The 27,987-nt window shown below is 35.7% G+C and overlaps 1 long non-coding RNA gene across 1 annotated transcript; it reads right to left on the reverse strand.

Annotated features, from left to right (window-relative positions):
• Positions 1-5: 5 nt before the first annotated feature.
• LOC150076787 (uncharacterized) lies at positions 6-27,964 on the reverse strand. Its single transcript, XR_016547694.1, has 3 exons — positions 27,884-27,964; positions 6,867-6,994; positions 6-92 (listed from the first exon to the last, which is right to left on the reverse strand). It is a non-coding gene; the product is annotated as an uncharacterized LOC150076787 (long non-coding RNA).
• Between the last annotated feature and the right edge of the window lie 23 nt (positions 27,965-27,987).

Consider the following 27,987-nt stretch of genomic DNA (forward strand, 5'->3'; position numbering starts at 1 on the left):
TGAGTAGCATTTTTATGTTGCTTTGTTTTGGACTGAATTTTGTCTTTCTTTAATGAAGTTCCAAATAATTCTGCATCCAGATCATCTAAACCCTTAAGCAAAGATATTAAAATTGTCTAATATATTTATCTAAATATAATTTAATAAACTATATGAAAAAGTATAATAAAAATAAAAAAGATCAATAATATTGAAAATCTACCCAAATCTTTATACTGATCATAATTCATCAAACTTAGTCTTAGATATAGCATTCATATTCTGTTGAAATTTCATAATGCAAATCAGTTGTTTTCATATCAAGAAGGTTTTGCAATTGCAATATTTGCTCTGTTGCTTTCCCCATGCTAAGCAGTAACCCGTTATCATATGAATAAATAAGTATATAAATAAAATGTCAGTTGCTTGGTTTAAATTTTTTAATGCATCATCAACTGTTTTTTCTACAAAATACAGGACTTTCTTAATTAACAACATTCCTTTACAGTTGGCCTCTCAAGTCAATTCAGTCCATCCCCAAAAATTATCAATCATTAAGATCTTCAAGTACAATTTCTTTAATATGACAGCACAAATAATGAGGACCATATAACCAGTATCAGTCTAGAATCAAAAAAACAATTTGTTCATAGTATTTTAGGAATTATCTGAGCAGACTGCAAAGTTTTGTTTACAACTGTATAACCTAATGACCACAATTACATTTATATGATGTTCATCTAAAAAGGAATGTCACTTTGCAAAACTTTTCAAGGAATAGAGTTAAAAAACATGAACTGTAGAGGGAAAAAAAGGTCTATAATTTGAAGTATAATTTTTCTACATATTACTACATTTCTACATACTTGGAGCCAAATCTGGCTATAGAGAAGATGTAGAATACCCAGTGACAAAATCCTTACCATTGTTGCATGGCTACAGTAAGTTTGAGATCTTGCACTGCCATGTTGAGGCAACACTGCTATATTGCCAAGCCTCATTTGATTCTTTTTTTGAGCTTGTGCAATGTCATAAGCTCAAATGTCTCAATGTACCAGACTGAATTGATTATGGTTTCTTTTGTTGTGGAAGCTGATAGCTTAAATAAATTCAAGGAAGAAGTAGGCAAACTATGGGAAGCAATGGATAAGTGAAATGGGAATTGTTTTTATTTATTTATTTTTTTTTTTTTTTGCCAATGCTGTGTAAGCTTGCTTTCTTGCATCTTTGCCACTAATTCAGAAATTGATGCTAATTTCTGAATTTTCAAAAAACTCAGAAATTCAATAGATGTTTTGAACTGCATGTTCAAAGATGTTTCCATTTAAAACAGTATTACTTGTAAATAAACAACCACAGAAGCATGGCTCTGCACACAGAAACTATTGGCTAGATGGAGAATCTAGCTGGAATTTGCTTCACCACCTAGCACTGAGGTTATAAACCAAAAGTCATTACTTTTCATCTACCCTCATACTGTGGTCATATTTCATTATGAAAACAGTTTTTCAAGAAAATGCCCACCAGAATCTTAGGCCAGTATGCTAAAATTTTTGTTTCATACTACAAAACAGTTTGCAAAACTGTTTTCATAATAAAATATCATGAAAAGTAAAGCCTTTAGTAATGAACAGTTTTTTACTCTAAAAAATTTATTTAAAAAAAGTGTTTATTTATTAAGCAATCAAACACATTTTTTACTCAATAGCAATACAAAGTTTTTGACCCATGAAGCTGGGATGCATGCTGTGGAATGTAAAAAACAAGAAAATGTCTTCTCAAAGTTATAGCAAACTTTAAGTAGATGTTCAAGGTGGCTATGTATGCATGCACTGGTATATTATAAAACACAGGCCTACATATGCTCCAGTATTCCAAACAGCTGTGATATGTTTTATAACAAATTCTGTACACAGCCCATTATGATTACAAATCATGATAAAAAAAGTATTCAAGACTATGTGAATATGGCTCTAAAAATTTTAAAATTTTCGAAATTTACTGGATGGCAGTTGCTGCTCTTTTAAGTAAAACAGGCTAACTATTTAGTTAGCCTGTTTTGCTTAAATTTGAGAGGTGGAATGCAATGTGCTATCATCAGCAAAACTATGGATACGATTTCCAGTCAGCAGAAGTAGATTATTAATATACAAGAGAAAAGGAGTGGGGAACAGAATCTCGGGGAACACCAGCATTAGTGGAGAAGTTAAGAGACAACAGCCATCCACCATCACTCAGAGAGAGAGAGAGAGAGAGAGAGAGAGAGAGAGAGAGAGAGAGAGTGTGAGTGTGTGTGTGTGTGAGAGAGAGAGAGAGAGAGAGAGAGAGTGTGTGTGTGTGTGTGTGTGTGTGTGTGTGTGTGTGTGTGTGTGTGTGTGTGTGTGTGTGTGTGTGTGTGTGTGTGAGAGAGAGAGAGAGAGAGAGAGAGAGAGAGAGAGAGAGATCAATCAATAAGAAAAGTGGATACCCAATTACAAAAAACATTTGGCAATCCATAACACAGGAGCTTGTTTAGAAGACTTATATGCTAAATACAATCAAAAGACTGAGAAATGTCAACAGCAACTGGTTGAAATTCATCTCACTTTTCCACTGAATTTGTCCATAGATGGGTAACAAAAGCCAATATATAATCAGTGGATTAACATTGATAGAATCCATACTGATGGAATTATCTGAGGGAATCAGATGGAAGGTTTCAAGATAAGTTAGCAGTTGGCAGTTAATGAATTCCTCCATTATTGTGGAAAGAGTAGAGGTAAGTGCAATGGGACAATAATTGGATGAGAGGGATTTGTCACCCTTTTAAGAAACTAGCTGGATATCAGCAAATTTCCAAGCAGAAAGAAGAATAAGAAAGGTTAAAAAGACAACAGAGAAAAGGAGCAAGCTCGGGAGCACAGGTTTTGAGAACAGGTGGAGAAATGATATCAGGATCTGGAGCTTTCTTGGAATCAAGACTTCAAAATTTTCCTGACATCTTTTGGGCAGAAGATCATAGAAGAAATTGAGTGAAGTGTACTGGGAATGGTAAGAGGTGGTTTACCAACATTGTCAATACAAGAGTCAGAAGAAAAATAGGATGCTAAGTATGGGTTTTATCTTTAATTGAGGAGAAAACAACTATCAGGTTTTAACAGAGGTGAGAGTATAAATAGATAAGAGTTGCAGCCAATAGCTCTGGAAAGAGATCAGAATGCTCACCTTCCATTTGGATAGGAAGCAAGTTTTCCATTCTTACCCTTTTCAAAAATCAAGTTTGGATTGATTAATAACTGCTGTACAATTGTTGCAAGTTTTAGCATAGACAGAAAATGAAGCTAGAGATTTGAATGCGAGCCAACTTGCTATATGCAACACTCTTATCTTGAAGAGAATAAAAGATCAAGGAAAATATCAGAGCAGACCCAAATATCAGTTCCATCAGTGTTTTATACTCGCCTCGCCACTTTAGACAGTGTTTTAGGTACCAAGCCCTAGCTTGAATATCTATGACAAGCCCCAGGAACTTTTAGACTCTCAACAATTTTTGTTTCTAAGAGTTAGAGGAAACTGGACAGCTTGCGAGATCCACTTCAGCCCCAAGAGAAAGCTGTGTTTTGCTGATTGGCTCTGGCCTGTCTTTTTAGAATACATTCACAAGATGGTAGGGGACCGAATGTTGATGGATAGAGCTTTATTCTAGCTAGCTGGAAAGTCTGTCTTGGATTCCTTGAGATCTTCTAGTGCCAGCAGAAATAATCCTGGACATTGGGAAAGTGTACTGGAACAGAGAGTTTGTATATTATGAGTTTCCGAGGCCAGGAAAGAAATTTGTTTTTATTTAATTCATTTGTTTTATTTGCCAGCGCCTCACAAAATATATAAAGAATTAAACTCTTAATAGCCACTTCCCTATCCCCCCCCCACAGAATATTAATCTCAAAATTAAGATCCACTGCTCTACAATATTATGGCCTGTCTCCAGAAAAAATATGTACTATCAATTAATGTAATTCATGAATTTTATCTTCTTCATGTTCCTTAATCTGTCAATATATGTTCATAAAATCATATAGTTAAGTCACAGTTACAGTCAGAGAGATCAAAAATAGCCATTTTTAAATTATAGCGCCAGCATTTATGAATATTTCTTAAAATTCCCTTTTTTATTTTCATGGTTAACAATAATAACAATAATCTAATACTAAAATATCATACAACTTAGGATCAAAAAGTTTCGGAACTGAATTTTAAAGGAAGACAAACAAAACATTTATAGATAATTAGACATTGAATTTTTAAAAATAATGACCTTGGCTATTTACATGTTTTTTTGCATAACTGCAGAAAGGCTTTTTCTGAGTCTTTCTTGAAAGTTTCTTGATTGTTTGCCAGAGTTGCCATTAACTTCTGCTTCACTGGAAAATCATTGTCCCCTTAATAAGTTTTCTTAGTTTTGGAAAAAAATAAAAATTACAAGGAATAAGATAGATGAACAAGGTGAACGTTATATGACATCCACCTTGTCTATGTTGTAAGTGTCTAGAAAGGTATTCAGAAAGTTTCATACAATGAGCAGAAGCATTGTCATGGAGTGTCAACACATTGTCAAGTTGGAGCTCCAGATGGCCATGCCATATCTAATCTTTGTCTATCCACTGTCTTCTGTTGACAATTCCTTGAAATATTCTCAAAATAAGAGAGTATAATGCACCACCATCTTGCTGCAGCTGCAGGATGCATGCTGATTTAAGATCTCTCTCTCCCCTCTCTCTCTCTCTCTCTCTCTCTCTCTCTCTCTCTCTCTCTCACACCACACAAAATTCTCTATAAAATACTGATGTAAATACACCATAGTGAACTCATAACAAAAAACTACATAAGTAGTGTACATAATAATTCATTGTGTCACGATATGAGATACAATTAAATCGATGCCTTTACGTATGTAGTTTTTTATTATGAGTTCACTATGGTGTATTTACAGCAATATTTTATAGTATATTTTAAACTCATAATATATTATGCCTTGAGCATTTAAATTTTATTTACACAAAATTCTGAAATGAACCTAATCGAAAGCATGTTCAGCTATGTCAGGTGTTTGCTACTTCAAATATGCATGGACTGATTAAGTGATCAGCTAGAATTACTGCCTATATCATGATAATGCATTACTGCTCTATTATTATCAGTAATAGTGGCATATGATGCAAGAAAGCAAGCTTATAAAGCATCAGAAAAAAAAAAAAAAAACTCCCATATCACCTGACCATCCTTCCAATAGTTTGTCTAGTTCTTGCTTGAATTTATTCAATTATTCAAACTGCCCACTGCCACAACACCAGATGAAAGTTTGTTCCAATAATCAGCCACCCACTGGCTGAAGGCAAAACTCCACAGATCTATCCTGCAACCATCTTTTGTCAATTTGAATTTATACCCCCACCCCCGTGTGTATAGTTTGATCAATCAAGAGAAAGAATGTCATCAGCATCGAGCTTGCTCAATCCATTCGAAGCCTTAAACACCTCAATTAGATCCTCTTGCAGGTACCTAGTCTCCAGATGCTGCAAATTACAAAACTGAAGCTTGTCTTAGTAAGACCACCCTTTCATTCCCTTCACCAATCTCATTGCCCTTCTCTGCACCCATTCCCGCAGATTTACATCCTTCCTAAAATGAGGCCTCCAGACCTGTATGCAGTACTGAAGATGCAGCCAAACCACTACCTTATACAATGATTTAATTAGTATCCTTATCCCTGCTAACAAAGTTGCTGTATATTACAGTCAAAATTCCATGAGCTGTGCTAGCAGCCTGTCTACACTGCTCATCTCAATTTCCTCATAACTATGTGATTTTTTCTGCAGCACAAATAAATATTCCTGGCTCAATTGCAAGATAAATTGCACATCCAAGAAAAACATGTTCCACCTGGAATTATTGAAGAGAAAGGTATAATAAAACCATACAAGCAGTCTCAGGTATATCCGTATCTCTATCAAATAATAAAATAGTTAAGGATAGAAAAACGTTGTTTAAGAACAAAATATTCCATGTAAAGGGACTTTGTAGAAGTAGTGTGGCAAACTTGATTTGCAAAACTCAATTTTGGTGCCCCTATCATTAATTTTATAGGTTCAATTAAGAATGTAGGGGATGTTTAGGGACCTCCCTTTGGTTGGAGAGCCCTGGCACATTGACCTGGTTAGCTACATGTATGCTAAGCCACTGCTTTGGCTATTTGAGAGTATTCAGGCATCTACTTTTATATTTTATTTTTCCAGCTGAGTTATAACATTTAAAATGAAACAACTATACCATATCATCACTGAATTGTTTTTTTAACAATCAAAATAGTGTGAGCACATCACTTACTATTTAAACAAGTTCCATCCGTTGTAAGTGGCAAATGCCTTTCACTGGTCAGGAATTTTTCCTAACTGCAGTATGTACACATTGAAAGTATCACCAATTACACATAAATTTTAATAGTTGAGTTTTTAGCAGGTGATGAGAAAAGCAAAATCAATCCCAAAGGGAAAACCTTATAATTAACATGGCTCAAGACAGACTACAAAATTTTCCTTGGGAACAGCAGTAGGAACCGAACATACTGTTGCTTTGCTTGGTATGCCAGTAACAACTGTCAAGTGTCACTATTAATATCAGATTGACTGATCAGTTTGAATAACGATGGTGCACATTCAGAACATCACAGTGAACATCAACAAAAACATTTGTGGATTAATCAAAAGAATTCAGAAATATTACAGCTAAAGACAATGCATACAAACTGTTAGCAATCTAATTTTCACTGCTTTTACACTCTAATGTTACATTTTAAATGCCATCTTAAGATAACTTTTCATTTTGGGTTTCATAGAAATTCAACAACTTACCTCTAGATTTTTGCCAATACTTGCATCATCTGAGCCTGAGAAGTCAGACCCTGATAAACGTCTCTCATTCAGCTTGGCCATAAAAAGTATTGGTGAATTGGTGATCTCCTAAAATCGTGTTAAAATCTCTAAAATAAGACAAATTAAATCAGCATCTTAATTCCAATTAAATGTTTCAAAAATATTAAATTAAAGTAAAGCACTGCAGTTTATTATTTGAATTTAAAGTACAAATCAGAATAAAAAAGATCACAGCATTCGTGAAATTAAGATTTTTGACATTGATAAGAAGAATTCTGACTGAACACAAAGCCATATGCATAATTTAAATTATAAAAGAATCGCACAATATTCTCTCATAATTTTATCATGACCAAAAAAGCAGACCGTTTCTTACCAATTTTTTTATTGGATTTCATAAATAATACTGACATTCCGGAATGTCAGTATTATTTATGAAATAATACAGGCAACCCCCATATAACATAGTACTTGTACAACACGGTTTCGCTCTAATATGATTGATAAATTGTGGCCATCCTCGCACAACACGGTACTTATATAACACGGTTTCGCTCTAACACAGAGAATTGCAGAAAACCTCGCACAACACAGTATTTTTGAGCTTTGGTGTGCAGGGAAAATCTCTGCTATTATGTTGGATGTAATTTTCAACATTTCCATTCTTTTTTTTGTAAATCCCCACTTTTGGCTCGCTAGTCATTATACAAAAAAAAATTATTGGTATCCCCATGTTAGGTTCTGCGCTATTGAACTTGTGGGGAAAAAAACTAGATTTCAAAGTTTTACTACTATTGGATAACGCGCTAGGCCATCCAAAAGATTTAAATCATTCAAACATTGAAGTAATGTTCCTACCACTTAATACAACTTCTTTAATTTACCTTTAAAACTCATTACATCAGAAAATCATTACAATGGATTTTGGACAAAATTGATTCAGAATCTATTGAAGTGCTGGAGGCATGGAAACATTTTTCAATTGTGGACTGTATCGGAATCATAGCTTTATGGCTCAAAGAAGTAAAACCAACCGTCAACATTAACTGCATGTTGGAAAAATGCATGGCCAAAGTTAGTTCATTCAGAAAATATGGTCAAACTGGCAGAAAACGGAATCAGTGGAATAGTAGAACTTGCTATGTTGGTAGGAGGTGGGAAGGTTTTGATGATATGACTACTGAAGACACATTCGAGAATTACTGGTAGAAAAAGAGGCCAGCAAAGTGGATTTCGTAGAAATAGCATAGGAGGTAAACCAAATCAATTCAGAGGATACCACAGATGAAAATTCTGAAGTTCCAAATTTTACACTAAAAAGTATACAGGAAGGCATAAACCTAGCCAAACAATTAGAATCTCATTTTTTGAATGCAGATCCTTCGACTAAAAGGAGCACAAAGTTCAAAAGTGGAGCTTCAAAAATTAGCTCCATACCAAGAAATATACAAAGATCTATCAAACAAAAGCAAACCCAGATTAATGATTTTTTAGAGAGAGCAGATGATACATGAAATCTAGATGCTACAGAATAAAGTTCAGAAGGTGAAGATATTCTGCAACAGAGAAAATGTTCTCATTTGATTAGGCTTAGCAGAAATGACGAGGAAGAAAATTAAATGAACATACATTATCTGGCATATATGTATCACAGTTTGGAAGAACAGTTTGTTCAGTTATTAGTATTTTTAATAAAAATGAACTTTCCGATAGTTATAAAATACTGGTGAACTTTATTAGCCTCTGGAACGTAACCCCCCCTTTTTTGTACTGATTCTTAGTCCCGTATAACACGGTTTTGCACTACATGAGATTTTATAGGAACCTAACTACCATTTTATACGAGGGTTACCTGTACTGACATTCTGGTAATAAGAGAAAGTAAGGCCAGGCAATAATCCACAGTCATTGATGTGGTGATATATTTACACCCCAAAGATCAGGAGTGTAAATTTTACAATCCTGCCATATTCTTCAGAACCTTTCAAAGATATTCTAAACATAACTTATTAGCAATAAATCTGTAATGATAACACTTTCTTTTTCCTTCCTTTATTCATAATTCAATTTATACAAGAGGATAAAGAATTTCATTTATTACATTAGGAGAGGTATGACAGGGGTTTATCACATATGTTAAAGTTTTCTTGTTATCCTTTGTGTTTAATATTTATTAGTTCTGTTAAATAGGAATATATTTTATCTTTTTATCAGAATGTATGCAGTTTAGCTAGTAAATTAGATACAGTGTTTGATATTCTGTCACGTTCCAAATTATTGACTTAGTTGAGCCTAGATGATGAATACAAATGGTCTACAAGGGCTGTTCAATAAAGAATGATCATACTTTTTCATGAACAACCATACTACTTGCTATTTCTGTCATGGGACCTTACTACAGAATAGCACCCTTTGCAGGATCACAGGTGGTAGATGACTTTCATCAACCGGTGAAATACCACCACTTTGCTTATTGGAGGCTTGAAGTGGTGAAACCCATGTTTAGTCTCTAGAGCAAAGTTTCCGGCATCCCCCCCCATACTTCTCCTTCCACCCATGCATGGTACTAAGTACTATAGGTTTTGATACCTTTCGTGTTTGGGGGTTTCATAAAAAAAAAAAAAAACATCCTTTGCAAACGACCACAACTGCACGCAGGTGAGTGGATGTTGCATCACAACAACGAGACCTCACAGTGCTCATACTGTCATCAAGTACTTAGCCATCATTAATGTCAAATGTGTTCCCCACCTGCCTTATAGCCCTAATCTTGCACCCTGCAGTTTTTTTTATTTCCAAAGTTAAAGAAGGAGCTATGAGGAAAACGTTTCCAGTCATCAGAGGCAATTCTCAAATGCATGTCAAAAAAACGGCTTCTACCATATTTTTGAAGAATGGCAAAAACATTGGAGTAAGTGCATTTCATCAAATGGGGCCTACTTTGTAAAGGACCATCAAAATATAGATGATTAATAAAGATATATTATGAAAAAAAAATTATGATCATTCTTTATTGAACAGCCCTTGTATATCATGTTTTGTCTCTAATTTTTCCTACTCTATTACCCAACTGAACAGATTGCCAGAGGAGAGGTAGTATTGCTCTTTTTCTTAGAAAGGAATTTAAAATACTAAATACAGTGAAACTTCCCTTTAACGGACAGCCATGGGGAACGAAAATGTGTCCGTTAGAGAGAAGTGTCCGCTAACAAGAAGTCTGAGGGAGAAAAAAAAAAAGAAAAAGAAAGAAAAATCGTTAAACGTTTAATGTAAAATTAAATTAAAATATATACAGATTTTGAACAATATTTTTGTAAATAATATACAATTACATACACAAGAGATAAAGAAAAATCGTTAAAAACGTTTAATGTAAAATTAAATTAAATTATATACAGATTTTGCACAATATTTTTGTAAATAATATACATACAATTGTGCTATGCATATTATGACTTTATCTTAAGAAAAATACATACAGTAATCACTTATTTTCTTCTGCACCTTCTTCCGGCTGATAATTTTGTTTTCAACATTTGTTTGGAGTGAAGAAACCATCGAAAGTCCTTCAGTATCTTCTTCAGCAGCGAAAAACATTTTTAAACGATTGATTTGTATGAGCACTTCTTCTATTTTCATCGGTGGTTCGTCGTTAATATGTTCTTCGACAGAATGACCTCTTCATCCTCATGAGGAACTTCTTGAAAAATATCGATGATAATGTCGTTGATATCTAGAGCACCATCTTCTGTAGTGAGGTTTGAGTCTATATCTTTGTAGCCAGGGTCACTTGTAGCGGAAGTATCGTACATTATCAATAGATGTTGAAGTTCTTGTTCTTCTTGGTGCTCCACATTGCTGTTCACAACTTCAATTTTTGCGTTTGAGAAGCCAGACTTTACAAAACAGTTCACGACAGTTTGTTTTCTAATTGTGTTTACTGAAGAGGAAATCCATTGAATCGCATCTAGGATGCTGATTTTCTTTGAAAGGTCACTCGCACATGTTACGTCGTTCATGTTTGCAATGAGATGTCTTAAAACACGTTTTCTGTAGTGAAGTTTAAAATTTTTTATTATCCCTTGATCCAAGGGCTGACACTGCAGATGTGTTTGGTGGCAGAAAAACGATTTGAATGTTGGACAATTCAATGTGCGGGTGAGATGCAGCATTATCCATGAAAAGAATAATTTTTCTGTTTTGACGAATCATGTTTTGGTTAAAGTGACTTATCCATTCGCTCATGATATCTCGTGTCATCCACGCTTTTTTATTAGACTTCCAGTCAACATCCAAAAGATTCAACTTTATGCCCTTGAGACGAGGATTTTGTGGGTTTCCTATAACAAGAGGTTGTTCAAAGTCTCCCAGCATATTTGTACACAATAGTACAGTCAAGCGTTCCTTAGAAATTTTTCCGCCCTGGCACTTTTCGTTTTTTCGACTCATGGTGTTTTCAGGAAGAGCTTTAAAAAAACAACCCTGTTTCGTCACAGTTGTAAATATCCTTAGCTTCAAAATCACAACATAAATCTTCCAATTTGACGGTCCACTCTGTTACAACCCCAGTATCAACAGATCCACCTTCACCACTTACGGTTTTCCAAGAAATTTTATGCCGAGTTTTGAACTTGTCTAGCCATCCCACAGAAGCTTTGAACTCATTTACTCCCATAGATTTGGCAACCTCCAAAGCCTTTTCCCTAATAATAGGCCCATTCATGGGAATTTTTTTAGCATGTGCGCGACAAAACCACTCATACGTAACATTGTCAATTTGAAGTCCAACAGTTTTCGGGAATGATTTTTGAACCTGATCATTTCCGTGTTGCCAAAATTGTTTGAGCAGTTCATTTTTTTTCTTTAGGATGTCGCTTACCTGCGTCTTCCCGATTTTGAATTTTACAGCGAGATTGCGAACACTATTTTTTTGCTGATCATACGCATTAATGAGTTCGACTTTATCTTTTAAAGTTAAATGTTTACGAGAAGACATTGTGCACTTCACACGACACTAAACAAAACTGTAAACTGAAACTAAAAAGACGAAAGGCCGACCATATTTCCCCCCTCCCTGCACACACACCGAATTCATCAGAAGTTTTACACGTGCCTTAAAATTCTTGAAAAAGGGTTTAGAACCGCGACGTAAACCTTGATAAAATTCAGAGAATCGGAAATAGAAAATAAACACATGATTGAGGCAATACGTGGAAGAAACATTCCTAGAAAAAGGGCCGTGAGCTCGCCCGCTGTCCGTTATGGGGAGATCAAATTAAGTGCTAATCTAAACGAAACAGTGCAGATTGCCTGTCCGCATCCGTTACAGAGAATGTCCGCTAAACAGAAGCTGCAAACACGTTAAAACCAATGGAGGTGAGTTGGGGAATTTGAAAATGTCCGTTAACGAGAGGTGTCCGTTAGGAGAAGTTTCACTGTATATATATTTTTTTTTAAATTCTGACTGATTTTAAGCAGTCACTGCTTAATCAGAAATGTCAAGTGCTTTATGCCATGTTTATTGTTTTCCCTCTGAAGGTCTCAGTGGTTTCAATGGTTGGCTATTTTTGCTGATTTCAAAGTCCAACAATTTTTGGTTTTGTTTTCAGGAATATTACTTTTGGACATAACATGTTACCTGGATTTGTGGACAATTTTATAATGGAAATTTCTGCTTTGCATAGATTCCAGCTTCTGTCCCAGCATACAGAAGACAATGCTGCCATGACAGAAGTTATACAACCTTTTAAATTTTTTTGGTATCATTAATTCTTTTGTTCGCTTTGATTCTGATCACTATGATCTAGAAATTACTGGCACTAGTTTTTACAATCTAACTAAGAATTTCTATGAAATTCTTGGTTAGATTCAAACATTAAGTCAATTGTCAAATAACTTTTCTTGCCAAAATATATCAACCCTTGATTGGCTACATTTTTGTTTATTTTTTTCGGTGGTATATTTGTTTTACATTACCTCTATCTGAAGCCTTGTTTTGGCTGATTCAATGGCTTAGATTTATTTCCAAGTTTGCCAGGTCTCACACTGTTCATACCTCCCTTCAGTAAACCTTAATGGGATGATTCTTTATGGAGGCTTTTTAAAGATAAGCAGTTGGCACATAAAGGTTATGTAACACCCATCAGGCTATAATTGATATTCTATGACCATGACCAATACTTTGCAGCAAGAAGAATGTGCATGCTATGTGGGTTTAATGGCACAAACTGCTGTGGCTATAATGCACCTAACAGCAAGAAGAAAATTCAATATTCCTAAAGAGCAAGCATTGTCCAACTGTGTATTATCAGGCTTCTAAGGATAAAAGAATTTTCTCAAAAGGGGTTAATAATATTTTTATTATTTTTTTTGATGGTTTCAAAACTGATCAAACTAGCTCTAGTTTTTCTATTTGATTCATTTAATGATTTTTTTTTTTCTTTTTATTGCAATCAGCTTTCCTCTTAGTATTAATATTATGGATATCACAGTGAGGTATAAATTTGTTGAAAGATCAATCCATTACCAGTCCAGATTTGGTTACTGGTCTTGTTGTCAAGATTGCCAGTTATGTGTTTGAACTACCGTTCCACTTAGCGAATCTCTTAAGTATGCTGTTTTTCTCCCAGAAAATAAGTGGTACTGAGTTGTTCTAGTCACTAAAGGCAGGTTACTTATTTATTGCTGACCATATCTGTCTGTTCACCACTATTAATTACATTCATATCTGTCTGTCTGCCACTATTAAAAATAATGGATAAAATTTTATTCAGTGTTCTTGTTATGATTTACTGGCTAGATCTCTTGATGTCTGTCTCGCTCACCTTGTTGATTTATTAATTAATAAGACCTGGAATGATAAAAAAGTGTTTCGTGAAATATTTTTATACATTTTTAACAATATGGTTTTGCCAGCTTTGTCTTCTAAAGAAATTCTTTTCTATATCTGGTCTGTTATTTTATTTAATTTATTTTCTGTTATGAGAGAGAAGTTTAACATTTTTGTTTAATTTCAATGTCAAAGTTATTACTAGTGATGGGCTACCTCAGAAGGATAATCAATGGCTTTTTTTACATTACCATTTTATTTACTTTTTTTGTTTCAGTTCAAATCACAAATCACTTTTCTCTTATGCTGACTTCCCCCTGCCCCACACTGAAGGCAGTGAATTTATCAGATTCTTCCTCCATAGTTAATAATTTAATTAATGTTTTTTTAACATATATCAGTTAGTTTTAGTCTTTCTGAAATATCAGAAAGACCCAGTCAAATCAAAAACTATGCTTCACACCTTAATGAATCAGATTCTTGGAGATAAGCTGCCACAGATCCACTGCGCCATCTGAAACCAATCCACAGTGACGAACCTCCTTGCAACCAATGTAATATATTTGACGCCATCAACATGTCAGCGCTCCTCTGCTTACTGGAAGACCACTATCTAATCCAATCTAATTCACAGCATCACTCCTCTATGATAGCGTACTACAAGTCGATGCCTATGGACAATCACACAAGAAGGTGATCTCTGCTGGTGTTCTGCAAGAAGGAGTCCTATCTGGCTTATTATTTACAGCTGTCATTGTGCCTCTTGTACATAACAATGAGAAAATCATCACGTATGCAGATGATATAAAAATTCTAACACCTATTGCTTCCAACAATTACCTTGAAGCTACAGCAAGCATTAATAATAGTCTCATCAACATCGCCTCTTACCTCAAACAGTATGGACTCTCGATCAACCCACAAAAAACAAAACTAATGGTGTTCTCTCTCAGACCAACCCCTACAATAATAGCCCCAACACTCGATGGAATTGTAATATCTGCCACTCCTACACATGCAGATTTGGGAATAGTATTTGATCCAAAACTTCGTTTCATGCTCATGTAGACAAGCTCACTTCCAGAGCAGCCTCTCTCCAATGGCTAGCTAAACAACAACTAATTTATGTTAAGGAGCCTTGTTTAATTAAGAAATTCATCAGAACAGTAATCTATTCTCCACTCCCCTATGCTACTGAAGTGTGGGCATCAGCAACTACAACAACAAAGAAACCAATCCTCGCTGCAGAATTCTAGCTACTTAAATAGACTAATCGGAAAGCTTGTCTCCCACCACAGGACAGAACTACCTCACTGGGGATGCAGCAACTGCCTGATATCATTGAAATACAACAACTGATAGCTACAGTTCAAATGATCACAGGTCAGAGCTCAACACCATCCATTTGGGATTCGTGTTACTGGCAAATACACAAGCCAGAACTTCAGCCAACCCCGATGCTCTGCTCAAGGAATCAGAGGCTTCATATCTCAGACTGCTTCCTCCCAAACCAAATGCCACCGGAAGTACAGCACCTCGATGCTGACTTGCATAGGTTTTGCAGCAATAAAACCTACAGGAAAGAAATGTTAGCAGCTCGCTCCAATCCCAGAGAATCGAATAAGAACAAGTTTGTGTGCCCGCCACACCATCTGCCAAGCTCTCCTATGCCTCGACAAAATTTGTTTACCAGAGAAGTGCCATTCATGTATATTAGATATTTTACTGTAAATATAACTGTATGATGTAACTTGTAAATATAGGTAATACTACATAATGTGAGGACGTGTAATGACATATTTACATTTTTACTTTTTACATTTTTAATTTTACAGTGTGCATTATCTATTCTGATGTGAGCATTATCTATTATCGATGTGCATTATCTATTAACATAATAGATAAAGCAGTATGCATTATCTATTAACTAATTATCTATTCTGATGTGAGCCCCTGGCCATGACGGGACAACTGCAACTTCACTTAAATCTATGTACATTGTATTCATTTAGTTGCAATAAAGATTTTCTCTCTCTAAATAAATAAATAAATAAATAAATTCCTTTGTAAGTTTCAGTTATGTCATCTAGGCTAGAATTGATATAGTAATCAATTCTCTTTTTTTTAACTTCTTCTGAATTGGCTAGATTCCTGGAAGTTGTTTTTGATACTATATTATCTTTTTATTACATTTTGTTAGACACAGTTAAGTCTAGAGCAAAAGCAGAGAAGCATAGTTAAGTCCAGGGCAAAAGCAAAAAAACCATAGTTAAGTTTAGGGAAAAGTAACCAAAAGATTGTGGTGAAGTGCCTCCACAATATGAGATTAATACACTAAATAGCAAAACTAATATGCTCATAGCTATGTATAGAAAGAGACATGTACATTTGCTAGACTTAAAAATACTCTTCTGCAAAAATTAAAAATTAATCTGTTTAAACAGATTAATTTTTAATTTTTGATCATAAAACTGTCTTGAAATACTTTTCCTTATATATGTACTCTCACATTTTATGTATAGCTCTACTTAATGTGCACACCTTAATTTTCAAGATATACCCTTCATATATAACAATTTAGGATTAAGCCTGTTCAAGTACATTGGAGGATTAAAAAATTTAATTTTATGGACTTCCTAGCACTTGATTGGGGCTATTGATGATTTTCCCTGCAATAACTATTTTGGTTAGAAGATCCCATTCCACAATGCAGCGTGTCCCAAACTTTTTTAGTCACGGAACACTTTTCGCTTCAACATATTCATGGAACACTTTTCATCTCACAGCATATTCACGAAACGCTTTTCATCTCACAGCATATTCACGTAACACTTTTCATCTCACAGCATATTCATGGAACACTTACAAAACACAAGTTTAGCGAAAGCCGAAGAACTGTTGCTAATATTTTATTACATATGGCACACTGTGCATCAGGAGCATCTTTATTTCCAACACATGTAAAGCCAAAATTCAAATAACTGTCATTATACTTTCATTTTGATCTTTTATTAATTGGTTCCTGTTTTTTCACTTCGGATTTTTGGGGAACAAAAGGCTGCAATTGTTCATTCTCACTTTGAAGTGACAATATCGTGTTCGTTTTAATCGACCACAGCTGCAATACTAGAAGTACTTTGCTTCTCGTTTTAAAATTCCTTTTTTTCAACCACAAATCCATGGTCATTTATTTTAATAATAATACTTCGAAATAATAATAATTATCAAAAAAAAATTTATACAAGGAAGTGAATTTAGTTATGATATCAGTTTGCTTCCTCCTCTCCTTCAACCTGTGTACTCCAGGCTAAATCGCATATACAAATGGCATACTAGGTCACCATACTGCTACTTTTTCGTAGGTGTCATTACTTCTACACATATTTCTCTATGCAAAGCCCGTGAAAATAAAGTGTTCCACAGTCTATTTGATTATTAGTCTATGCCAGCATATTAATAACAAAAAAAAAAAATTATGTTAAATATTATAATGATACAAAAGTGTGTACACTACAAATATACAAAATTTATTTATTTTATTTTTTTAAATTATTAATTACGATTTTTCGCGGAACACTTGTTCACATCTCATGTAACACTAGTGAACAAGTATTCACTAATGTTCTGCGGAACACAGTTTGAGAAATGCTGCCATAATATCAGGTCCTTCCACAGCTGTTCTAACTCCAAACAGAATAAAGAAAATGGACAAATATTTTCCAAATGATTTATGTTGTTTAATGATTGCTGCTAGAACCTGTCTACTGATAGGGAGAGCATCCAAAATGATGACTCTCATTAGGACTGAACGGGCTGCAAACGTTAATGGGTTTTTATGATAATGTAGCAGACACACGTATAAAACCTAAGGCAGAATAAAACATCACAAAATTATTACAGTGCTTCTTTAAGTGGGAGATACATTTCCAATGAGACCTTGTATATATACACAACACACAATAAACCCCCATTACAATGCTTCCACTTTTAATGTTCTTTTCTTCTAGCCCCATGCTCAATCCTATGAAATACCATATATTTTTTAATGTCTATAGTGCTAACATTTAAAATGGGAGCAGTTGCGACAATTTGGGTCAACTTACATCTGCTAACTTTTTCACTATTTCATTAGGATGGCTTCATTGATTATGGGGATTCAGAAGAATGTTATTCTACATTCTTGGTCTGATATTCTATTCATTAAAGGTTTTATTTTAATCCATATCAATGGTAAAGTTTCAAGTGTCCTTGATTCTTAGCAACAGATTTTTTGCATGCTTGTTTTCATCTGTTAATTCACAGCTGACTTTCGGAGACTTTATGGGCGAGCTGCCTCCATGCTATCTGGTCTTCAACAGCTTCTTTCAAGTCCTTCATGCTAGTGTCACTCTTGATGGTGTCGAGCCAGTGTGTTGTTTGTTGCCTCTTCTCCTTGTTCCACTGACCTTTCCTAGCATTATTGATTTTTCCAATAAATTGGATCACATTACATGACTGAAATATGTCAATCATAGCTTGGTGATCTTGGTGATGTTTCTGGCCTGATGCAATCCAAAACCTCTCTGTTCGTAACTTTTACTGTCCATGGTATACAAAGCACTTTCTCCAGCAAAAATGTCAATTTTTCTTCTGTCTGCTTTTTAAATCGTCCAGCTTTCACACCCGTAAGTTGTTATGGGAAACACTATAGCATTAACCATTCTGATCTTTGTTGTAAGGCTGTCTTTGTCTTTCCAGATCTTTTCCATACTCATCACTGTGCGGTGTCCAAGGGAAATTCTTTTAATTTCAGGGCCAGATTCTCTGCCCTGGTCAATCTTAAATCCAAGAAAGATGAAATCTCGGACAGATTCAACCTCTTCATTGTTAATTTTTACTTCTCCTATCCTGGAAATCCGAGGGGCTCACATCTAATGAGTATGGGCTTGGCACACCCAGGGTCCTGAGCTGGAAATCACCATTCTTCTCTTTCTTGGTATTCCCTTCTACTTTTGACTTTGACTCTCTCTAGGTAACTCAGAAATTTTTTTGGCTGGTGCAGCATAAGCCTCAGGCTTTCTTGCACCACATAGCTAATAATAATAGTAAAGTCATTATACAATGTCATGACTTTATCCTCACTAACAGAAGATATATTGTGAATGATGTTACCGTCCTGAATAAGGTAAATGTTGGAAGTGATCACAGAATGGTAAGATGTACACTTGATATAGATGTAGGAAAGGAAAAAACTGACTCGAGTAAATAATACAAAGGTCTTTGAAATAACAGAGGAGGAGAAAAAGCAGTATGTACTGGAACTTAAGAACAAGTTTGAGCTTCTGCAGACTGCTCAGGACCAAGATATCGAAGAGGAATATTACAACTTTCTAAAAGTGATAAAGCCCAAGAAACCTATAGGGAAACAGAAATCCAAAGAAGAAAAAATTAGTCAAGAAACACTTGTCATGATGAACCGAAGAGCAAGAAAAACACTGACAGGGAGAAAATTGAGTATACTGAGTTATGCAAAGCCATTAGAAAGAGACTCAGAGAGGACATAAGAAGATTTAACACAAGAAAAGTAGAACAAGCATTAAGGGAAAACAAAGGATTTAAATCAGCAGCCATGAGCAGTAATACAGAAAGACAAATGATACTGAAACTGAAGAATAGCGATGGTGTACTTATAAACAGCAGAGAAGGCATAATTCAAATAGCAGAAGACTACTATAGAGAATTATACAAGGAGCGAGGGAATGATACCAGCAGTGGGGAAGATGGATTGCAAAGTAGCAACACATACGACATACCCGATATTCTTCCTGATGAGGTAGAACATGCATTGAAGAAAATGAAGAATCGGAAAGCCCCGGGGGAAGATGAAGTTACTGTAGAGTTGTTAAAATTGGGAGGAAGAGACATAACACAAAAACTGGCAAGGCTCTTCACAAAGTGCATTAGAAAAGGTGTGATGCCTATGCAGTGGAATAATGCAATCATAGTTTTGCTGCATAAGAAAGGAGATAAATCAGAAATTGGAAATTATAGACCAATTAGCTTGTTATCCCATATCTACAAGTTGTTCACAAGGGTCATTACTAACAGATTAGAAAGAATACTTGATGAGAATCAACCGAAAGAGCAAGCTGGCTTTAGGACAGGATTCTCAACTATGGATCACCTCCACGTAATATCACAGCTAATGGAGAAAGGAAATGAATATAAAACACCATTATGCCTGGCATTTGTGGATTATGAAAAGGCATTTGACTCCATACAGCATAAGGCAATGTTTTGGGCACTGGAAAGACAAGGCATAGATACTCCATATATTATGATTTTGAAGAAAATATATGAGAGTGCTACATCCTTTATTAGACTAGACAAAGACAGTAGCAAATTTAAAATCAAGAAAGGAGTTCGATAAGGAGACACAATATCTCCAAAGCTGTTTACTGCTGCCGCTTTCAGAAGATTAGACTGGTCGCAGAAAGGAGTCAATGTGAATGGAGAGTACCTAAACCATTTACGATTTGCAGATGACATTGTGGTCATAAGCCACGATCCCAAAGAATTAGAGGAAAATCTTAATCAGTTATGCACAGTTAGTAAGGATTTTGGACTAAAGATGAATATGGCTAAAACAAAAGTAATGATGAACAAGTATGCCACAGAAAGGGAAATAATGATTGAAGGAGCAGTAATTGAAAAGGTGGAGTCATATACTTATCTGGGACAAGTTATTAGCTGTAATAATGATAAATGGCTTGAAGTCAAGAGAAGAATAAATTTTGGATGGATAGCATTCAGGAAATATAGTCACATACTGAAGAGCAATATCCCAGTTTGTCTGAAACGTAAAATAATGAATCAATGTATACTCCCCACCATGACTTATGGAAGTGAAACTTGGGCACTCACCAAAAGAATGGAAGAGAAGCTAAGAACTACACAGCGAAGAATGGAACGAATTATATTGGGAATCAGACTGTTAGATAAGAAGAGAAACACATGGATTAGGCAGCAAACTCAAGTAAAGGACATTCTCATCAAAACTAAAGAACTAAAATGGTCTTGGGCAGGACACATAGCTCGAAGACATGATGACAGATGGACTAAGAAAATAACAGAATGGTACCCAAGAGGAGCTAGAAGAAAACCTGGAAGACAAAGACGGAGATGGATAGATGAAATTCATGAGTTTTTGAGTAGTAAATGGATGGCCAGTGCTCAAAACAGAAGGAACTGGAAAGTTGCTGGAGAGGCCTTCATCCTGCAGTGGATTGAAAATGGCTGATGATGATGATGTCATGACTTTCAGGCGTAACAAGGTAGCCACCCGAATATTTCATAGTCAGCGTAATAATTTTTTTTTGTTCTTAATGTGAAGCTGCAGTCCCACTTTTTCGCTCTCATCTTTAACCATTAAGATCAACTATATTAGAGCTTCCTCATTTTCTGCAAGCAGAGTTGAATCAGCTGCATATCTTAAATTATTGATGTTTCTGCCACCTACACAGTGTACTGATGTGGGATTTACTTAAAGATTTAATTACCATCAGGGGTAAAGGAAAGGGTTTTTGCTTCCATAAAGGTGAGTACAGTGCTCTCCGACAGTTTTTAAATTCTGAACAGTGGGATCAACTGACGATGTTACCAGCAGTAAATTCTAAGTGGGAAGCAACTCCACTAATCACTTGGAGCTCTTTGACTTCCTCTCTTTGCAACTTGACTTTCTCCAGTCCAACTTTCCTAACAGTGAGGTAATTTTCCTTGGTGATTTTAACGTTCACAACTCCAGCTGGCTTCCATTTTCTAGTCACACCGACCCAGCAGGTCGAGATGCTGAGGCTTTTGCAATTACTAATGACCTAGCACAGATTGTTCATTTACCTACAAGAATACCGGACAATCCTAATCATACAGCCAATACGCTTGATCTTTTTCTCACAAACAACCCTTCTAAGTACAAGGTTGAAGTGAGAGGTCCTTTAGGCACTTCAGATCACAACTTGGTGATTGTCTCTTCTCCAATGGAACCTTTATCTCATGGCTATTCCCAACCTCGTATTGTTTGGCATTACAAGAATGCAAAATGGGATGACCTGCGAGACTTCTTTTCTTCTTTTCCTTGGTCGGATTACTGTTTCAAAACTTCTGATGTCAACGTTTGCTCAGATCGTGTCAGTGAAATTATTCTTGCAGGAATGGAATCCTTTATCCCGCACTCCACTTTAAAATCTCGTCCTTTATCTAAACCTTGGTTTTCCAATAAATGTGCTAAGGCTGTCCAAGAGAAGAACGTTGCATATCGTAATTGGCTTGTTTCTAATTCTTCAGTTTCATTTTCTGCCTACACCAAAGCTCGCAACAATTGTAAAGCAGTTATTAATCAGTCCAAACTAGAGTTTGAACAGGCTAAGAGTAGAAAACTTGCTTCTTGCCCTAATGGTAGCCGAGCATTCTGGTCTCTTGCCAAAGCTATTGGCCGCAACTTTTGCCCATCTCTGCTCCCACCTCTGTCCAAACCAGATGGTTCTGTTGTCACTTTAGCGAAGGATAAAGCTGACCTGCTAGCATCCCATTTTTCTTCGAGCTCATGTATTAATGATCTTGGTAAAACACCTCCCACCATTCCTAACACGCTCCATTCAATGCCTTCTGTGGTCTTCCGTCAAAAGGATATCAGAAGGATTTTGATGAATCTTGATGCTAAGAAATCTCCAGGTCCTGACGGTATTTCTCCACTTGTTCTCAAAACCTGTGCTCCTGAACTTACTCCTATTCTTTGCCGCCTTTTTTCACTTTCTTATTCCAAAGGTGTTTTTCCTTCTGCTTGGAAATTTGCTCATATCCAGCCAGTTCCTAAAAAGGGTGACAAATCCCTCCCATCCAATTATCGTCCCATTGCAATTACTTCTACTCTTTCTAAAGTAATGGAGAAATCAATTAACCGCCAACTCTTAAACTACCTAGAAACCTTCCGTCTGATCAACGATCGCCAGTATGGATTCCGTCAGTGTCGATCCACTGGTGATATTCTGGCTTATGTTACCCATTTATGGACTAATTCAATGGAAAGGTTCGGTGAAACACAAGTAGTTGCTCTTGACATCTCAAAGGCTTTTGATCGCGTTTGGCATAAAGGTCTTCTAAACAAGCTTCCATCTTATGGTTTGCCAACTGTTTTTAGTAATTGGTTATCCAGTTTTCTCTCTGATCGCTCACTGAGGGTGATGGTAGATGGCTCTCTGTCTTCTAACTTCTCCACTAATGCCGGTGTCCCCCAAGGTTCAGTTCTTTCCCCCACTCTTTTCCTCTTGTATATCAATGACCTTCTTCCATTGACTGGAAATCCTATCCATAGTTTTGCCGATGATAGCACATTGCATTCAACTTTCCATTTTGAGAAACCTTGTCCAGCTCAATCAGCTTCAAGTTCTCGAAAATCTGCTGCCAATTCCTTAAATGCCGATCTTCAGGTAATTCTCCAGTGGGGCAAAGACAACTTAGTTGATTTCAACCCTTCTAAAACTCAATCTTGTCTTATATCTCACAAAAAGGATTCTTCTGCTCCTATGCTTATCTTTAGTGACACTCCGATTTCTAGGCAAAATGATATATCTCTTTTGGGGATTACCCTGACTTCTAATCTCTCTTGGCACAAGCACATTACAAATATTGCTTCCTCTGCATCTAAAAAACTTGGTTTTCTCTTTCGCTCTCGGCGTTACTTTTCTTCCAAACAGCTGCTCACTCTGTATAAATCGCAAATCCGCCCTGCCATGGAATATTGTTCCCACATCTGGGGTGGTGCCCCCAAAACCTCTCTCAGGCTTCTTGATTCCATTCAGAAGAGGGCAGTTAGGTTAATTAATGATTCATCTCTAACAGAGTCTCTCCACTCGCTTTCTCATAGACGCACTGTTTCTGCTGCATGCCTCTTCTACAGATACTTCCATGGGCACTGTTCTTCTGAATTGGCTTCTATAATTCCCGCTCTCTCTTTCAAAACAGTCCGAACACGTGCCGCCACCAGCCAACATCCATTTACTGTCCAACTTCAAACCCACAGAACCAACTTTTCATCTTCCTCATTTATTCATTCAACTGCCGTTTTCTGGAACAACCTTCCTTCATACGTATTTCCTGAAAATTACAATCTACAGAAGTTCAAGTCCAATATCAACAAATATCTTCTTTCGTCTTCTCAACCTCCAACCCAAGCATGGTACTAAGTACTATAGGTTATAATACCTCTCGTGTTTGGGGTTCTCATAAAAAAAAAAAAAAAAAAAAATTCAAGGAATTAATCGTGGAAGCTACTAAAAGTTTCATACCTATTAAGAAATATTGTTCAAGGTTTAGGCCTAAATGGTTATCTAATGAACTAATGAGACTCGTAATAGAGAAGAAAAATGCATGGGATGCATATAAATTATCAAGCGACTCAGAAGCCTATGGCAGATATAAGCTAGTCTGTAATCAGGTGACAAAGGAGGTTAGGCAGGTGAAGGCAGATTACGAGAAATCCTTGGCAAAAGATGCTAAGAAAAACAGCAAGGATTTCTTTACTTATATAAACTCTAAAAGGAAGGGGATGAATCTGATTGGTCCACTTGACATCGATGGTTCGACTGTTGATGATCCTGCTCATTTAGCAAACAAACTGAATGAGTATTTTGCATCTACATTCACACATGAGGAATTATTAAGGTTTGAAAATGACAGAAGGTTATCAAATTGTAGCAGGATACTTAATGATTTTGGAATAACTGAAAGCAAAGTGGAGGAGAAATTGTTGAAGTTAAACATACGAAAAGCACCTGGGGTGGATGGGATCTATCCAGTTATATTAAAGGAGGCAGCAAAGCAACTAAGCAAACACTTAGCCATAATTATGAGAGCGTCCTTGGACTCAGGGGAGGTTACCATGGACTGGAGATGCGCAAATGTATCCCCACTTCGCAAAGGGGGATCGAAGGGTGACACGAGTAATTACAGACCAGTTAGTTTAATTTCTGTTCCGGGTAAAATAATGGAGTCATTGGTTAAAGATGCATTGCAGGATCATCTAGACATGACTGCAGCAATAATTCAGACACAGCATGGGTTTGTTAAGGGAAAGTCTTGTCTGAGAAATTTGATAGGATATTATGATGTGGTTACAAAGGAACTGGATGCAAAAAATAATTCTGATATCATATATTTGGATTTCAGGAAAGCTTTTGACACTGTTGCGCATGGAAGACTATTGTACAAATTGGAGCAGAATGGTATTAAGGGTAAGTTGCTACAATGGATAAAAGGATGGTAAGTGGGAGAAGACAGAGGGTGGTGATCAATGGGTGCTGCTCTTCGTGGACTAATGTTATTAGTGGAGTCCCACAGGGTTCGGTGTTAGGTCCACTGTTGTTTTGTATATTTATCAATGATATTGATGAAGGTATATCAGGCTTAATGTCGAAGTTTGCAGATGATACAAAGGTTGACAGGGTTGTTAATGACAGTAATGGCAGTGTGTTACTGCAACAGGATCTAGATAATTTGGGCAGATGGGCTAAGAAGTGGCAACTGAAGTTTAACCTTGACAAATGCAAAGTACTGCATATGGGTAGAAGTAACCCCAGAGAAATGTACCAACTGTGTGGTACTACACTTAAGGTAGTAGAAAATGAAAAAGACCTGGGAGTAATTGTGCAGTCAGATATGAAGTTTTCTGAGCAATGCAGACAGGCTGCCCAGGCAGGTCATGGGGTTTTGTCAGTGATATATAAGAATTTTGCTAGCAGGGAAAAGGAGGTGATTATCCCTCTGTATAAGGCAATGGTCAGGCCATGCCTTGAGTACTGCATACAGGTCTGGGGGCCTCATTTTAGGAAGGATGTAGATTTACTTGAGCGTGTACAGAGAAGGGCAACAAGATTGGTGAGGAGAATGAAGGGATCCTCTTACCAAGAGAGGCTTAAGTTCTGCAAATTGCAGTGGCTGGAGACTAGGCACTTGCGCGGTGATCTGATTGAGGTATATAAGGCCTTGAATGGGTTGAGCACGCTGAATTCTGATGGGATCCTTCCACTTGTTCAGATTACGAACCTAAGGGGGCATAAATTCAAATTAAGAAAAGACATGTAGAATAGATATGCGGAAATTTGCCTTTAGCCAGCAGGTGGTTAATTGCTGGAACAAACTTCCATCTGTCGTTGTGGAAGTTGATAGGTTGAATAAATTTAAGGATGAACTGGACAGTCATTTGGAGGCAATGGTGTGATTTTTTTTTTTTTTTTTGGCTGATGCTGCATAAGCTCATACACTTGCTTTCTTGCATCACATGCCACTACTACTACTATTTTCACTCCAATTTCTGAAGCATCCAAAAACAATTTTCTCATAACTAATTCAGTATATAAATTAGATAGAAATGGGGATAAGACACAACCCTGTCACACAGATGATATTAAGTAATTATAGTTTTGGGTATGATATGTCCAGGGGTGTGCTGGTAAATTTTTAACTGGCTCACTAAAAAAAAAAAAAAAAAAAAAACAAACCAAGAATATGTATGTATATATTTATTGTCAGTTTTACTGATTTACAACAGTTTGGAATACAAAAATTTCAAACAACAATAAAATATTCATTTTTTATTGTAATTTCTGTATAGACACTTCTCACAAAATTTTTTCATTGACTTTTGCCGAGCTCTTGTATCCAATCTATAGTTGCGATTCAACCATGATTTGACAAACGGAGTTGCATCCCAATCTGCTAACTCTTTTCCCAATAAATTTATCATCATTATATCCGGTGTGAGATCTATTACACTATTTCTCACCCTCATACAAATTATGTTCATTAAACTGAAACCTCTTTCAGCTTCAGCACTACTGATTACAATAGTGTTAACTACCTTTTTAGCTTTTTGAATACTAGCAGGGATTGAAATATTTTTTGATTCTACATTATTATTTACAAAATCCCGAAAATCATTCAAATCAATTTCACATTTTAAAATTTCACTTAAATGGTACAATTTTTTTTTCACCAGCTATCCATGGTGAAATCAGTTCTTCATAAGGCCAAGTAGATGGTTCTAATAAATTGAAATAATTTTAAATGTTTTCATAATTATTTCTGTCTGATAAGAGACGTAAATTCAAGTATTGAATTATCTTTTCTAGTAACGTATGCCTAGTAAGAGGACTGAATTTATTATTTTTCTTAAATGGAATACCTTTAAACTTATCTTATTTAATCAAATCTTCAACTTAAGATTAATGTTTTCCAACCTTTAAATTTTCCAAAGCTCTTATTGTGTTTGATTAATTTTTGCACTTTCTAAATGGCTGATCTTAACTAAAGTGCAGTTGAAAGTAATGAAAATTGTGATTGTGGATCACAATTTTCATTACTTTTGTGTATTCATGTAGAGTGCGTTCCACTCTACAGTTTATAGCCGTCAGTTTAACAACTGGAATGCAAAATCCTTGAAAATTTAACAATCAGCTTGTGCTCCAGCACACCATATGTCTATTCTAAATTTTAAAAAGAAGAATTTTGTTCACTATTGTATCATGTTTTCTAAGTTTACAAGATGACAGGAAATTTCCACTAACTTTGATGTCTGACGTCTTTATTTTAGGTGAAATCTCCATACCTGAACACAATATTCCACATGTGGCCTTACACTTGCCTTATACAATGGGATTATGCACCCCATCTCTACAAACAAAATGTTTAATAAATCATTGATAAGATACCACAGGCTTTCTTATCTACACTGCTGAAAGAACTTTATATCCAACCACATCAAAACTCTCAAAATCCATTTTTTCCACTATTGTTTTTAATTCAACTCCACCAAGTGTATAAGTTATTAGAAGAGTTGTTGTTCTCCAAGTATAAGATCTTGCATTTTAGTGTATTAAAACATAGCTGGTACTTTTCTGACCATCCCCAGGGTCTATTTAAGTTGACCAAAGAATGAGAAACTTTATTCTTTATAAATATAATAACAGTTTAAATTTAAAATGACTTATCTAATCCTTATTAGCACAATTAATAGCTACATCAGTTGTAACCTATTACATATATATACCTCCACTATAGAAACAAAATAGTTCATTACACAAAAGATTAGCTACTACTATTAATATGAAATGGATCAATAAAGAAAATGACAAACCTTTTAATAATCTACCTCTTTACTTCACCACTACATCCCAATTCTGAGAAGTCAGAACCTGATGAACGTTGGTCATTTAGCTTAGCCATAAAGTAATCTCCACA

This window comes from Mastigoproctus giganteus, chromosome 12 (assembly GCF_048544385.1).
Source record: "Mastigoproctus giganteus isolate SK-2022 chromosome 12, ASM4854438v1, whole genome shotgun sequence".
Classification (NCBI taxonomy): domain Eukaryota; kingdom Metazoa; phylum Arthropoda; class Arachnida; order Uropygi; family Thelyphonidae; genus Mastigoproctus; species Mastigoproctus giganteus.